Raw genomic sequence first — 13,498 nt, 5'->3', positions numbered from 1 at the left:
ACATCAGTACTATTCAATCAACATGGAAGACTCTGGGATAGGACAATATTGGGATGCTTGGCTGTGGCAAGAGATAAAAGCAACAAGAAGACAAAAGGATACCTAGGAAAAACATGATGCTAACAAATTAATATCATATAGCACTTCCCAAAGTTCATTAACATATATCCCATATGAAATGCTTTATTACAGGTATCTTTTATTAAAACACAAAGCTAAGAAAAGTTACCAAGTCAGTTTAAAAACTAGAAGGTTTTTAGAATTTCGTTTTAATTGACAAATAATAATCATGTTTATTTATGGGGTAAAATAGGATGTTTTGATATACAGTTGTGATGTTGAATGATTAAATCAGCCTAATGAAATATATCAGCTCCCATGCTTTTTTATGATAAAAACATTTAAAATCTACTACTTTAGCAATTTTGAAATCTATACTGCTTTATTGTTTATTATAGTCACCATTCTGTGCAGTGGCTCGCTAAAGCTTATTTTTTCTGTCTGACTGAAACTTTGTATCCTTTGATCAACATCTTTTCTTTCCCCATGACACAGAAAGACAAATACAGCATTATCTCACTTATATGTGGAATCTGGATTTTAGTTTCAATAATCTGTAGCTGCCTCCAGATTTCAAAGGTAATCTGCTAAAAATGTGTAAGTAAAATAGGTCACACTGATGTTCTTATATATTAGTATAGAATTATCTGATTCTTGGTTTCACTTATCATATATGTTTACCAAGTGTGGAAACCTGAAAATAATTTTCCATATATTCTGAGAATAAACCAATGTAACACCTTAGAACATTTAAATTCTTAAATACTCTATTTAACATTCCATTTCTTTCTTTTCATTTATCATCTGATAAGATTTGGCTGTGTCCCCACCCAAATCTCATCTTGAATTGTCACTCCCATAATTCCCAAGTGTTTTGGGAAGGACCCAGTGGGAGACAATTGAATCGTGGGGATGGTTTCCTCCATACTCTTCTCATTGTGGAGAATAAGTCTCATGAGATCTGATGGTTTTATAAGGGGTTTCCTCTTTCGCTTGGCTTTCGGCCACCATGCAAGACATGCCTTTGCTCCTTCTTCACCTTCCCCCAAGATTGTGAGGCCTCTCCAGCCACATGGAACTGTGTCAATTAAGCCTTTTTCCTTTATAAGCTACCCAGTCTTGGCTATGTCTTTATTAGCAGCGTGAGAACAGTCTAATACAGCATTCCAAGTCAAGGCATCATAATCTCTCATTTAGAATGCTGAAATTGTTTTCTAGCCAGTTCTCTCCCATTCACTCATACCTCTCCCAAACTCTTTCTCTTCTATACTACAAGTTTTATCCTTTGAAAATCCAAATCTCTCACCTAATTAAAATGCTTCAAGGACTCCACCATTCTTTAGATGATGGCCAAAATCCATTACTGGACAGCTTCTCCTGTGGCCCTGAAATAATTATTTATTGTTTTTTCTTTAATTTAAAAATGCAATTATAAATATATATTTCCAACCTATTTTTAAGTACTTGCAAGTTTTAATCTCTGCAGACATCAGCATTCTTACCTCTTTTCACCTCTTACTCTTACTGCATCAACACATTGAATTTCTCATGTGTTCCTTCTCACATGATCCTTCTTTCTTCAGAATGCTTGGACATGCTTTATTTTCTGAGTCCTCTGTTCCCTTGTACCTGCCTCTGATGTCTCATACTTGTGGAATTAACAGCATTTGAATAGTAAGTCAATAAAAAATGTTTAAAGAAATCAAAACAAAATGCACTTTCTTGACCAGTCATGTCCTCTCCATATACGGTAAAAATCTGTCCCTAGACTAAATCAGATACACCTGACATGAATTCCCATCGTTCTCAGTCTGAAACTTCTATTTAAATAATAAATTAAATAATCATATTTAAATAAAAAATTACATAAATCATCATATTTAAATAATAAATTACCCAAATCATCATATCTAAATAATAAATTACACAAATCACCTTCTAATGAGTTTTTTTCTGGCAAATACAAACTCTTTGAGATCAGAGCTAGATTTATCTTTTTAAATATTCATCTTGTTTATTGTAATATAAACTTCTTGAGAAAAGAGATTATCAAAGCTTTCTTCTTCACTACAGTCTCTTAAAGAGCCTTATACTGTTCTTCACATATGGAAGTCTCTCAGTGATTATTTGCTGAGTGAAAAAATAAAACTAGATTCTTAGATTCTCTATATTTTGGTGTCTCAAATTAGGAAATGTGAGTTTCATTTTGAGTCGGGAAAAGTTGGTGATCTTATTTTCCACTTAGGAGAAAATGATGGGATCATTTAAGAGCCAGCTTCCAGAGGATGACACATTGTGATCATGCTCTAGCTTCTCTGATGTGACTTGCAAGAGAAAGCTCAATAGAGCCTATGTTGTGGTCCAATAAAATGGTGCTGAGTTGCTCTTCAGGTCAACAGCACTTGAAAAATGCAATAATCATCACATAAGGGAAACCAATGCTCCCAGTAGACATCATTATAATGCATTATTAAATGAATAATACAGAAGGCATCATTAAATGAAGATCTAGAAGGCTCCTCTAAAGGGCACTACCTTGAAGAGCAATAAGAATTAGCAACAAGTTACTATCTATGTCCACCACCATCTTCCTGTTCTTGGACAGAGTTTGTATTTAATTCATTTTCGGTTTGCATAAATTGATAACTTACTTTCTGTAAACGTGTTTGTATGTGTTTGAGTCCATAAAGTAAATTTTCAACTAGTGTTGGGTTCAACTGAGAAAGTAACATCTCTTGATGGGGGCTCCAGGCAGGTTATAACACATGAAAATAGGACTTATATCTCTTTAGGATAAATTATTAAATACTTAACAAGGTTTACATTTAGGAACTAGAAAACCTAATTTTAAAACAATTTTAACTGTATTTAACCAACCATTCTGATCAGCTATTTCAACATTATAGTATCTAATACTTCCCATACCGAATTCTAGTTACTTTTTTTTCTAACTACAACTACATTTTCAAAATCCTCTACAATTCAGACTTGTATTTACCTAAGTAGCCTAGGAGAATAAGTTCAGACATAAGGTAGCCAAACTAAATATTGGTGGTTAAAAGAAAAGAGTTTATAAAGTTACATGCACACACACATACACATACACTGTGACAAAGATGAAATCGTTCTTTTTTAGTTTCTCCAAATTATATTCTTTTAAAAAATACGTACTTCTAAAAGATAAAAAATATTTTATTTGAAATGTAAGAATTTCCTCCAGCTTTGACAAAAGTTGTATTTTATAAAAGATGTGATCATTGAAAGATGTGAATATGTTTTAACCTTCCAGGGATGAAATGAACAGTAAAAAATAAAATATGTGCAATAAAACAGCATTGTAATTCTTACCTTTGATAAAACTAAAAGCTTTCAGAATTTTTTTTTAAAGCATGAATGTTTATATTCACTTCAGCCAGTTTTTCCTTCTGTAAGTAATTTAGAAAACATTCATTTTGATGGCTTCAAATTTACTTCTGTATGTACATGGCATTAGAATATATATTTCTGCTCTGAAGTATTTTCTGGTCATTATCTCCAAATGCCAGGTAATGATTATCACTTGGATGTCCTTTCTGCCATCTCAAATGCAGCATATCTTAATCATCATTATCTTCCTAATTTGAGTTTATTATTTCTGTTGAACACAATAGTTGCTTAAGTCACAATCCTACTTTTTCTAAGTTCTCTCTTTCACTAACTTTACCCCCATGCCTAAAATGCCTGAAGCCTTAGATGTTCTCTATGTTAAACACACTTTGAAGCAAAGCAAGTTACAAATAATTAAACAAGCAAACAGATTTATTAAGTAAAAATAAAACCCGCCAGGCGTAGTGGCTCACACTTGTTATCACAGCACTTTAGGAGGCCAATGCGGGTGGATCACCTGAGGTCAGGGGTTCGAGACCAGCCTGGTCAACATGGTGAAACCCCGTCTTTACTAAAAACACAAAATTAGCCGGGCTTGGTGGCGCATGTCTGTAATCCCAGCTACTCAGGAGTCTGAGGCAGGAGAATCACTTGAACCTGGGAGGCAGAGGTTGCAGTGAGCCAAGATCACACCATTGCACTCCAGCCAGGGCAAAATGAGGGAAATTCCATCTCAAAAATAAATAAATAAATAAATAAATAAATAAATAAATAAAATTCATAATTATATTTTAGTTAACAAGAAGATGAACTTTAAAATACATATTCTCCTGATCAATCCTTCATAGTGACCTAGATTTATGTTTTATTCTTACCACACTTGATTCATTCTAACTGAGAGCATCACACCCGAACCACTCAAATACAATTTTCATCTTCTTTCCCAAATACCACTGATATGTTTATCTTAGCACAACACAAAGCGATTAGAAAAACAAACAAAACAAAGCAAACATACAAACAAACAAACAAGAAAATAAAGCAACTAAAACTAAAAAGGGAACAGCGGCAACCCTTTATTCACAGTTTTACTTTTGGTGGTTTCAGTTACCCACAATCAAGTTATAAATTGTGCTCTGTTCTGAGAAGGCTGATGAAATCTCATGCCATCTTGCTCTATCCTGCCCGAGACATGAACCCTCCCTTTCTCCAGCATCTCCATGCTGCCTACACTATCTGTAGGATGGTCACATAGTACCTATCTTGGTTATCAGATCAGTTGTTGCGGTATCACAGTGCTAGAGTTCAAGCAACCCTTAGTTTACTTAATATGGCCCCAAAGCACAAGAGTACTGATGCTGGATATTGTTATAATTGTTCTATGTTATTATCAGTTACTGTTGTTAATCTCTTACTGTGCCTAATTTGTACATTAAACTTTATCATAGAAATGCATATATTGGAAAAAAGCATAGTATATATAGGGCTTAGTACTATCTGGAGTTTTAGGCATCTACTGGGGGTGTCTTGGAGCATAACCTCCAGGAACGAGAAGGGACTACTGTGTGCTAAATTCATGCCACAAAACATATTCAATGACAGAGAATATCCAGCTTGGTGTCCTACGATCTCATTTTCTGCTGAAGCTTTTCACTGATTCAAACTTTTCTATCTGTCCTTCATGCTTGCGTTCTCCATATTTACTATAAAATATTTCTCATTTAAGCCCTCATTTAAATGATAGTTCAGAAATTGTATCTAGCCTTGGACTCAGAACCATGTTATCTCCTGCCTGAATTTTTCCATTAATCATGATAATAGGGTCATCTACACTGTTATTGAGTTAGGATATTTCAGATATTAAAGTATATGTTATATTTTCTGGTGAGTGTATATTATGTATTTATATAAACTGTAACCCCTTTGAGGTAAAAAACTGGGACATAAAAGTTAAAGTATATTTATGTTGTATTTTCAGGTGAATGTATATTATGTATTTATATAAATTGTAACCACTTTGAGGTCAAAAACTGGGACATAAAAAGGTGTATGTTTTTGGTGTCTTTTTGGTATCACAAACAAGTCTTGTGTAAATGCATTTCATTTAGTATACTATCAAAAGAGATTACTTAATTTTCAAAAATTTAAATTTAATTTTTTTAAAAAATAATATAAACTACATACTTGCATTTGTAATAAATTAATCATATCTAATGAAGCCTATCACTATTAACAACTAGATACCCGGAACAAATACACAAAACTATATGAATTAGGTGAGTGTTAGGATTACCGTGACTTATATAAACAAATTTTCAGGACTGTCATGTAGGCAGAGAAAAACAAAGCAAAGAAAACAATCTTGCTGAATCACGAAGAAAGAAATAAAGATTCAGGGAGGCTGAAGTAGTTCGAATTTTCAGGGTAAATTACAACAGAGAAAAGGATTATACAAGGACAGAGGTTTAGAAATATGGATAGTCACTAACTTATAATGGTTTGACTTAGGGTTTTTTATCTTTATAATGGTGAAAAAGCAACATTCATTCCGTAGAAACTGTACTTTGAGTACTCATACAACTACTCTGTCATTTAGTTTCAATATTCAATAAATTGCACGAACTGTTTAACATTTTATTACAAAAGAGTCTTTGTGTTTGATGATTTTACCCAACTTGTAGGCTAATGTCAATATTCTGGGCACATTTAAGGTAGGATAGGCTAAGTCATGAGGTTCAGCAGGTTAGGGATATTAAACGCATTTTTGATTTACCATATTTTCTATTTATGATGGGTTTATAAGGACAAAACAACATTGTAAGTCGAGGAATGTTTCATTCATAAGTCAATATTTCATACTGGATAGAGGAAACCCTCAACCTGATAAGGGAGTATACTGTTCACTGGATAAGTGATTCCTACTTTGCTAGGGAGACAATGACACAAGCTGGACCACAAAATGAAAGTCTTACATATCCATCTAGGCTAATTTTAATGTGACTATATTAACATTTTCATAAAAAACAAAAATTCCAGAACAAAGTCTGGATTTGGACCACAAGTATTAGCCAGGACTGTCTATGCAAGACAGGTACATGCTTGCCTAGAGGAGTGTAAGCCTCAAAGGAATCAACAATGAGAACAGGCTTAATGAAGAAGAAAGAGGAGGAGAAAGAAGAAGGGAAAGAAAAAGAGGAAGAGGAGGAAGAGAAAGAGGGTGAGGAGGAGGAAAATTAGTGAAGAAAAGAAAAATAGAAGAGGAGAGAAAAGAAACCTAATATTAGGATGCCATAATGAAGACAGACCTCTAGAATAAGTGAGATATCACTGCTTTTTCCAAGTCAATCTGCTATTTCATGGGAATCTTCTATTCACAATTAGATTGAAAAATAGCTAATGATCATTAAATAGTTTTTTGATTATGTTGAATCAAATCAAATTTTAATAAAGAAGAATGGCAAAGATCATACAATAAATGTATTGCATATGAATAGCTACAAAAGGAAATGGGGAGATTTGCTCTGTAATAAGAGTTGCTTTTAAACATGAGAAGGGAAAGGAATTAAACGTATATTAAGGCCACCAAGGAATTTAACTAGGAGGAAAGTGGAACGTTAGGAGGAGCTTAATTTTAATTTCACATAAGTATCAGGTTTTCAATAGAAAAGCTGTTTAAAATAATAAGTACTGCCATGGAATACAGTAAAATTTTAGTCATGAATGTTTCCATTCATTTCTTTATCAGTTAATATTTATGGAATGTCAGCTGATAACAAGAAATTACGAGAATAAAATACAGTAGTTTTGCTTCTCCAGAGTCTTATAGCTTGGTAGTGGTGATAATCACATACAACAGATATCCAGAAATTGAAATAATGTATTAAATATATATATAGAAGAATATGCACAGTCACTTTGTAGCCAGATAGCATGGTGTCAATTCCCAGCTTAACCATCTGTTAACCTTTAGAGAAGTTAAAGATTCTTTTGAGCTTCTATGTCTCATTTGTATAACTGGGATGACAAAATTCATTATAAAGTAAAATGCTGAAAGTTAATGTGCTTTGCACAGAGACTCGGATATAGAAAGCAAAAATCAGTACCTATTTTATGGAAGAGAGAATCACTGATATGAATCTTGAAAGATGAGGAAAACTTTAACAAAGAAAAAAGAGCATTGTAGGCAGAGGAAGTACCATGGGCAAAGGCAAGCAGGAGTGAGAGCTCAGGATGCATTGAGAAATAGAACATATAAAATTATCAGAAAACTGTGAAGACAGCAGTCGTCTAAAATAGATGTACCATTTTGTGACAGCATGTATATAAAATAAAGTTCTCACAATCATAGTCTGCAACTCAGGCAAGTAATCGGAGAACATAAAAGTCTTCTTTTACGTTAGCCTAATATGTTGTTTAACTTAAAATATTGATGGTATGTTCAATTTGAAAAGCAAAATTTGTAAAGAAATATTAGCCAAGTCATGCATTAGATGCTTTGATATATTTCAAGAAATCTTAAACATATTCATGACATCATGCTTGGCAGAAATACTGTTTGTATTATTATATGTTCATCAAATAATTACATATTAGGATTAGAACAATCTGTATAACTTCAATGATGCACATTTAAAAGAACTCGATGCAACAGTTTACCCATGAAATGAGTATTTATGGCATTTACTACTCTAAGGTAACCAGTATTATAACAATAACCACCATTTCATGAGATTACTATATAACTATTTAATGATATATAATTATATATATGTATATACATATACATGTATTTATGTGTGTGTGTGTAAGACTGATAGTTATAAGTCACTATGAAAATATATATGAAAATAACCTCATATATATTTTAATTTCAGTATCTTTACTGAGTTTATGGTGGATAATTCAGGCATTCTCAATTTCATTCACTGCTATTTCTTCATTGCTCAAAACAGATCCTGGACTTTTGCAAGTGCCAAGAAATAGATGCTGAATGAACAACTCAATTATATAAAGAGGACTCATCCCTTAATTTACCATAAGTCTGATCCAGCATGACAATCCACAGGTTCCAACCAATGCAGAATTAATGTATAAATGATGACCGATGTTCAGTTTAACTTCCTGCTGCATTTGGGAAATCAGCAGAATATAGGCATTTCTATAATAATTTCATATGCATTCCATAAAATGCTATCACTTTTACGTACTAATGTGGAAATTATTTCTGGACCCACAGGATCCCCTCAATATATTTTTAAAAATATTTGAATAGGATGATATCCATCTCTGGTTTGACATGTTCTCATGTGAGTTAAAATAAATTGGGGAAAGAAGGTCAAAGGAGGGAATGTGACAGAATTACAAAATAATAAATATATGTGAGTTCTGTGTTGTACAATACCCTAGTCCCGTTTAAGAAATGAACTGTTGATTCAGTGATGATTTTCTAAATATTAATAAATGGTTATCCTTTGGTGAGTATCTAAGCTATGTGGATTTTATTTTGCATTGTTATCTACTTTTGATTACAATCATTATACCACAAAATTGCAGATTCAGTGAACATGAATTTCCAGCATATGGCCTGAATGTTTTTTTTTTTTTTTTACTCCTTGTGTTTATTAACATACAAAATTGCTGATAAAAAAGAATATAGTCAGGAAATTCCCATGAGTTGGTTAGCAAGAAGTATTTAGAAACAGATGGAAAAATGGAAGAAAAATATGGACATTTGGCAATATTTTCATATTCCATTTTAGACATGCATACACACAAAAACTGATGGAAACATATGTTCACAGATATTAAATAATTTCTCTGACTTATACACTTCTACTTCCATATATAAGGAATAAAATAGGGAAGTATCACCCATAATAGAAATCAGTTTGACTAGTATCATATCATAAAGTATTCTTTCAGAGAGAGAACCCAGGCTTTTCGTAGAAGCTGAGACTGTAGAGTTTATGGGTGGTTCCTGAAAGGTGCCTGGGTGGGCTCTTGATGCATGATGGTGAACAGCATCCAGAGCAAAGGTATAATTAAGAATACAGACACTATATTTCAAAAAGTCAAAAGTGATGGCTTGTGAGTGGGGACAGTCAAAAATATGGACATATTCTGAATTAAAATCTCTAAGGACACTAAAAAAATAGCAGATTCAGAAGGGCCAACAAGAGAGGAAACTAAGAAAGAATTGTTTCGCTGGGCTTCATGGCTCACGCCTGTAATCCCAGCACTTTGGGAGGTCGAAGTGGGTGGATCCCTTGACGTCAGGAGTTTGAGACCAGCCTGACCAACATGGTGAAACCCTGTCTTTACTAAAAATACAAAAAATAGCCGGGGTCATGGCAGACACCTGTAACCCAGCTGCTTGGGAGGCTGAGGCCTGAGAATCACTTGAACCCAGGAAGCAGAGGTTGCAGTGAGCCAAGATTGCACCACTGCACTCCAACCTGGGTGACAGAGTGAGACACTGTCTCAAAAATAAAATAAAATAAAGAGTTGTTTGAAATAATGTATGCAGTGGGAGAACACGTTATCCACAGAGTACTCATGTTCTTTCAAATGATATTCCAATTTCATGACATTCTTCAGAAAAAAATAAAATGTTGTCAATAAACGAAAGAAAATTTTGTCTTCTCCAAACAAAGTGAGGCAAAAAGGAAGAGGAATTTTTTCATCTGTAAGAAAAAGTAGAAACAGAAAGTACTTAATATGCAAGAACGCATAGTCAGTGGCACACCAAATTAAGTCATTGTTTGACTTTCATTCAGACAACACAATCATTAGCTTTTGTGGTCTCTGTTAGGTTGACTGTCTTGCATATTAACTCAGAAGGATGCATTGGTTTGAGATGTGAAATTGAGATTATCTCCCTTTTGCTAATGATTAAGACATTAAGTAATATGAATACAGAAATAGCTAAGGAGGACTTTTTTATTGTTCAGATAGGAATATGGATATTTTAAGATCTCATATCTATAGTAATAATTTTTTTCAACTGAAATGTTGATTTGCCATGTTGTAGGATATACAGCTGTCCCTCAGTATTTGCCAGGGATTAGTTTCAGGACGTCCTGCTTATACCAAATTCTGGATATTCAAATCCTGCAGTTGACTGGGTAAAATCCCCCTATATGAAAATCCACCTATATGAAAAATATATTCGGCCTTTGTATATATGGCATTTACATCCCACAAATACTATAGTTTTGATCTGCATTTGCAGATGTGAAATCCTTAGATACAGAGGACTGGCTGTATTTATTGAAAGAAGTTCTGCGTGTAAGTGGACTCATGCAGTGTAACCCCATGTTGTTGAAGGGTCAACTGTATTTTTATTCATAGCAGCCAGCCCACATTGTGAGAATATACTGGTACAGAATAAATAAAAATTAATCAATGGAAAATGACCAAAATAATCAATCTCTTTTAATTTTGTGGGAGAAGTAAAACCAATCAGCCAGCCAAACAAACAAAAATACCTTTGTCTTTTTGGGAGAGCAATAGCTGCCAAACAAACCTGATTATCACTCTAACCTCCAATAGAATAAACTCGAATAGATTAGTAGATTCTGAGCTTTCCTGGGTTTAACAGCCACTGTTTTGACTCCTTATAAAGGACTAGTAAGGACTTTTTGCTTTCAAATTTATTTATAAAATGCCTACACCATTGAGTTCAGGAACAGATCACTTGGTAAAGACCCTGGGCCTCACAAAGCAATGATGTCCCAGCGACATTATCTCTCTGTCTTGTCTTGTAATTAGTTACTCTAATGGGCGATGAAAGCTTGATTTTGTGGCCTAGGATAATAAGAATAAACAAAAAGTAAAGGATATCTAAAATATACAATCTTTTGCCAGACAATACAAATTAGATATAAACTAGAAAGTGAAATGATCATACGCTGTATACGGGAACAACGTAAATGTAGATCATGAAGTCATTTGATGATAGTTCAAGCCAGGGCATACCTTGTTTAATATCTTTGTAGTTTACTCCTGTTGTATTTAATTTTTAGTGTCGGCTTTATATAATCATTAAGACTCTGAGTAAGTTACTTATTCAGTTATACTCTGTCACAACTCTCTAGATGTTGCCTAATTTCCCTACTTCTCTTTATTGAAAAATTATTGAAACACTTCTTGAAAAAGATGTCTATCCTCACTGCTTGCATATTCTTGCGTTCCATTCTTTCTTGAATCCATACTAGTGAGTTGTTTGTGCCTATTCCTCCACAGGAACTATTCTGATTGATATCAGTTCTGAGTCTTCCTGCATTTTAGCAGTTATCATTGTCAATGGCTTTTCAGATTCCCCTCTTGAAAAACTCTGCTCTTGGTTTCTAAGAATCCACACTTGCAGAGTCTTCCAGAGTATTTTTCAGTATTCTTTTATTATTCCTCTTTCTTACCTCTGAATATTAAGATGCCAAATGGCTCAGACTATGGACTAAACTTCTCTTGCTTATTTACACTCAGTTCTCAAATTTCATTTGACTGCTGATGATTTTCCAAAATGCATTAATAGCCCAGACCTCTCCACTTAAATCAAGATACATATATTTAATTCCATTGAATGAAAAATAATCTCAAAACGGAAATATTAATTTTACTAACCAAATCAGTTTTTTCCAAGTGTTTGCCATCTCAATTTATTTATTTTTGCTCAGTTAAGTTTTTCCATTAATTTTTTCAATACATGCTATGTTATCCAGTCAAAAGTATTTCTTTTGTCACTCTCTTCACCATCTTTATCCTGATATTTATACTTCAAGGCATTTATTGCTACTGTCACAATTTTATATTTATTAGTTTGTTTACTCTCCTATCCTTCATAGCACATAAACTCTGAAGTCAAAAGTGTTTGCTTTCTATTTGACTATTTCGCCATGCCTTAAACATTGGTAGTTGAGTGTTTTTCTAATAGAATGAATATACTCTACAGTTATATGCAGTTTTTACTCCTGCATATATAAGAATATCTCATATTCTGAGAGAATCTGCCATTATATGATGTTGGTAGAATCAGGATCTGTAATGCAACTAGGGAAACTTTACTTTGTACACTCTCCTTAGATGACCAGTTTTTTATTCAAGGATACTGAAATAAAAGGAAATAATGAACAATTACAGGCTATTCAAGAAATCATTAACTCTGCAGAGAAAGTGTTAATTATGCCCAATTGTGTTAGTGGCCCTGTGAGTCTGGCTGCCTTATTAGTGGTAAAGAGCATCAGCTGTGTCTGCCTACAAAGCCAAACCTACTACCTACCTCATCAAAAGAGACTGCCCTATTTTTCTACCCCTGATTCTTAGTACACCTAAATCCTGCTGCTTATTTAAGTTCATCTGTCACTTAGAACATAGAACCCTGGTTATTATACATGTTCTTCAGGAATGTTGATATTGCAATTATTAGAAAGACCCCAACTCATACCTATGAAGTCAGAATTTCCATTTGAGTTCATATAACTCTCTCTAAGATTGGATTAAATAAATCTCAAAATAAGTATCTGGTCTACAATTCTGCTTTCAAACAAATATACTATTATTGTTCCTGTTTATTAAAGTTTAAGTGATTTCCTTAGAATTGCACAGATAATGGAAGGCACAGATGTTTATCTAGGACATAAATGTGCAAAGTGCTTTTTTACCCACAAATTTGTGAAGAATTTATCATTAATTCAATTTTAGTTAAAATTGTAGAGTCTGAGCCTCAAAGAACTATGGGGAAGTTGCCTTGAGCTTACAGAATGTGTAAGTTGTCTTAATTTGATCTCAGGTCTTTTGCAAGCCCACTCACTCTTAATTCACCTGGAGTGAGTCAAGGCTGCTTATCTCCATCTCTTCCCAGCAATCACCAGCACAACTTAGGAAGAAAAATCTGAATTAAATCTTCAAATCTTGACACATACAATATTTTTTAATATCATTGGCAGTTTTTCCCCTAATTTAGAAAACTGAAACAGGCTCAGACTTGTTGAGTGAGAATTCAACAGCTTATTATTTCTTTGAGGCTATTTTCTTCCTAAAATTTCTGTCACTGTGGGAACTGAGCAGCCTCACA

The 13,498-nt window shown here is 33.6% G+C and overlaps 1 long non-coding RNA gene across 1 annotated transcript in view; it reads right to left on the bottom strand.

Annotated features, from left to right (window-relative positions):
* Nucleotides 1-1,561: 1,561 nt before the first annotated feature.
* Nucleotides 1,562-13,498, bottom strand: part of LOC129464674 (uncharacterized) — a 31,742-nt gene continuing 19,805 nt past the window's right edge. The window contains exon 5 of the long non-coding RNA XR_008651659.2: nucleotides 1,562-1,708. This is a non-coding gene — a long non-coding RNA (uncharacterized lncRNA). The remainder of the gene's footprint in view (nucleotides 1,709-13,498) is intronic.

This window comes from Symphalangus syndactylus, chromosome 16 (genome assembly GCF_028878055.3).
Source record: "Symphalangus syndactylus isolate Jambi chromosome 16, NHGRI_mSymSyn1-v2.1_pri, whole genome shotgun sequence".
In the NCBI taxonomy this organism is placed as follows: Eukaryota; Metazoa; Chordata; class Mammalia; order Primates; family Hylobatidae; genus Symphalangus; species Symphalangus syndactylus.
Note: the sequence above shows the minus strand (reverse complement) of the source record. Positions and strands in the feature narration are given on the sequence as shown.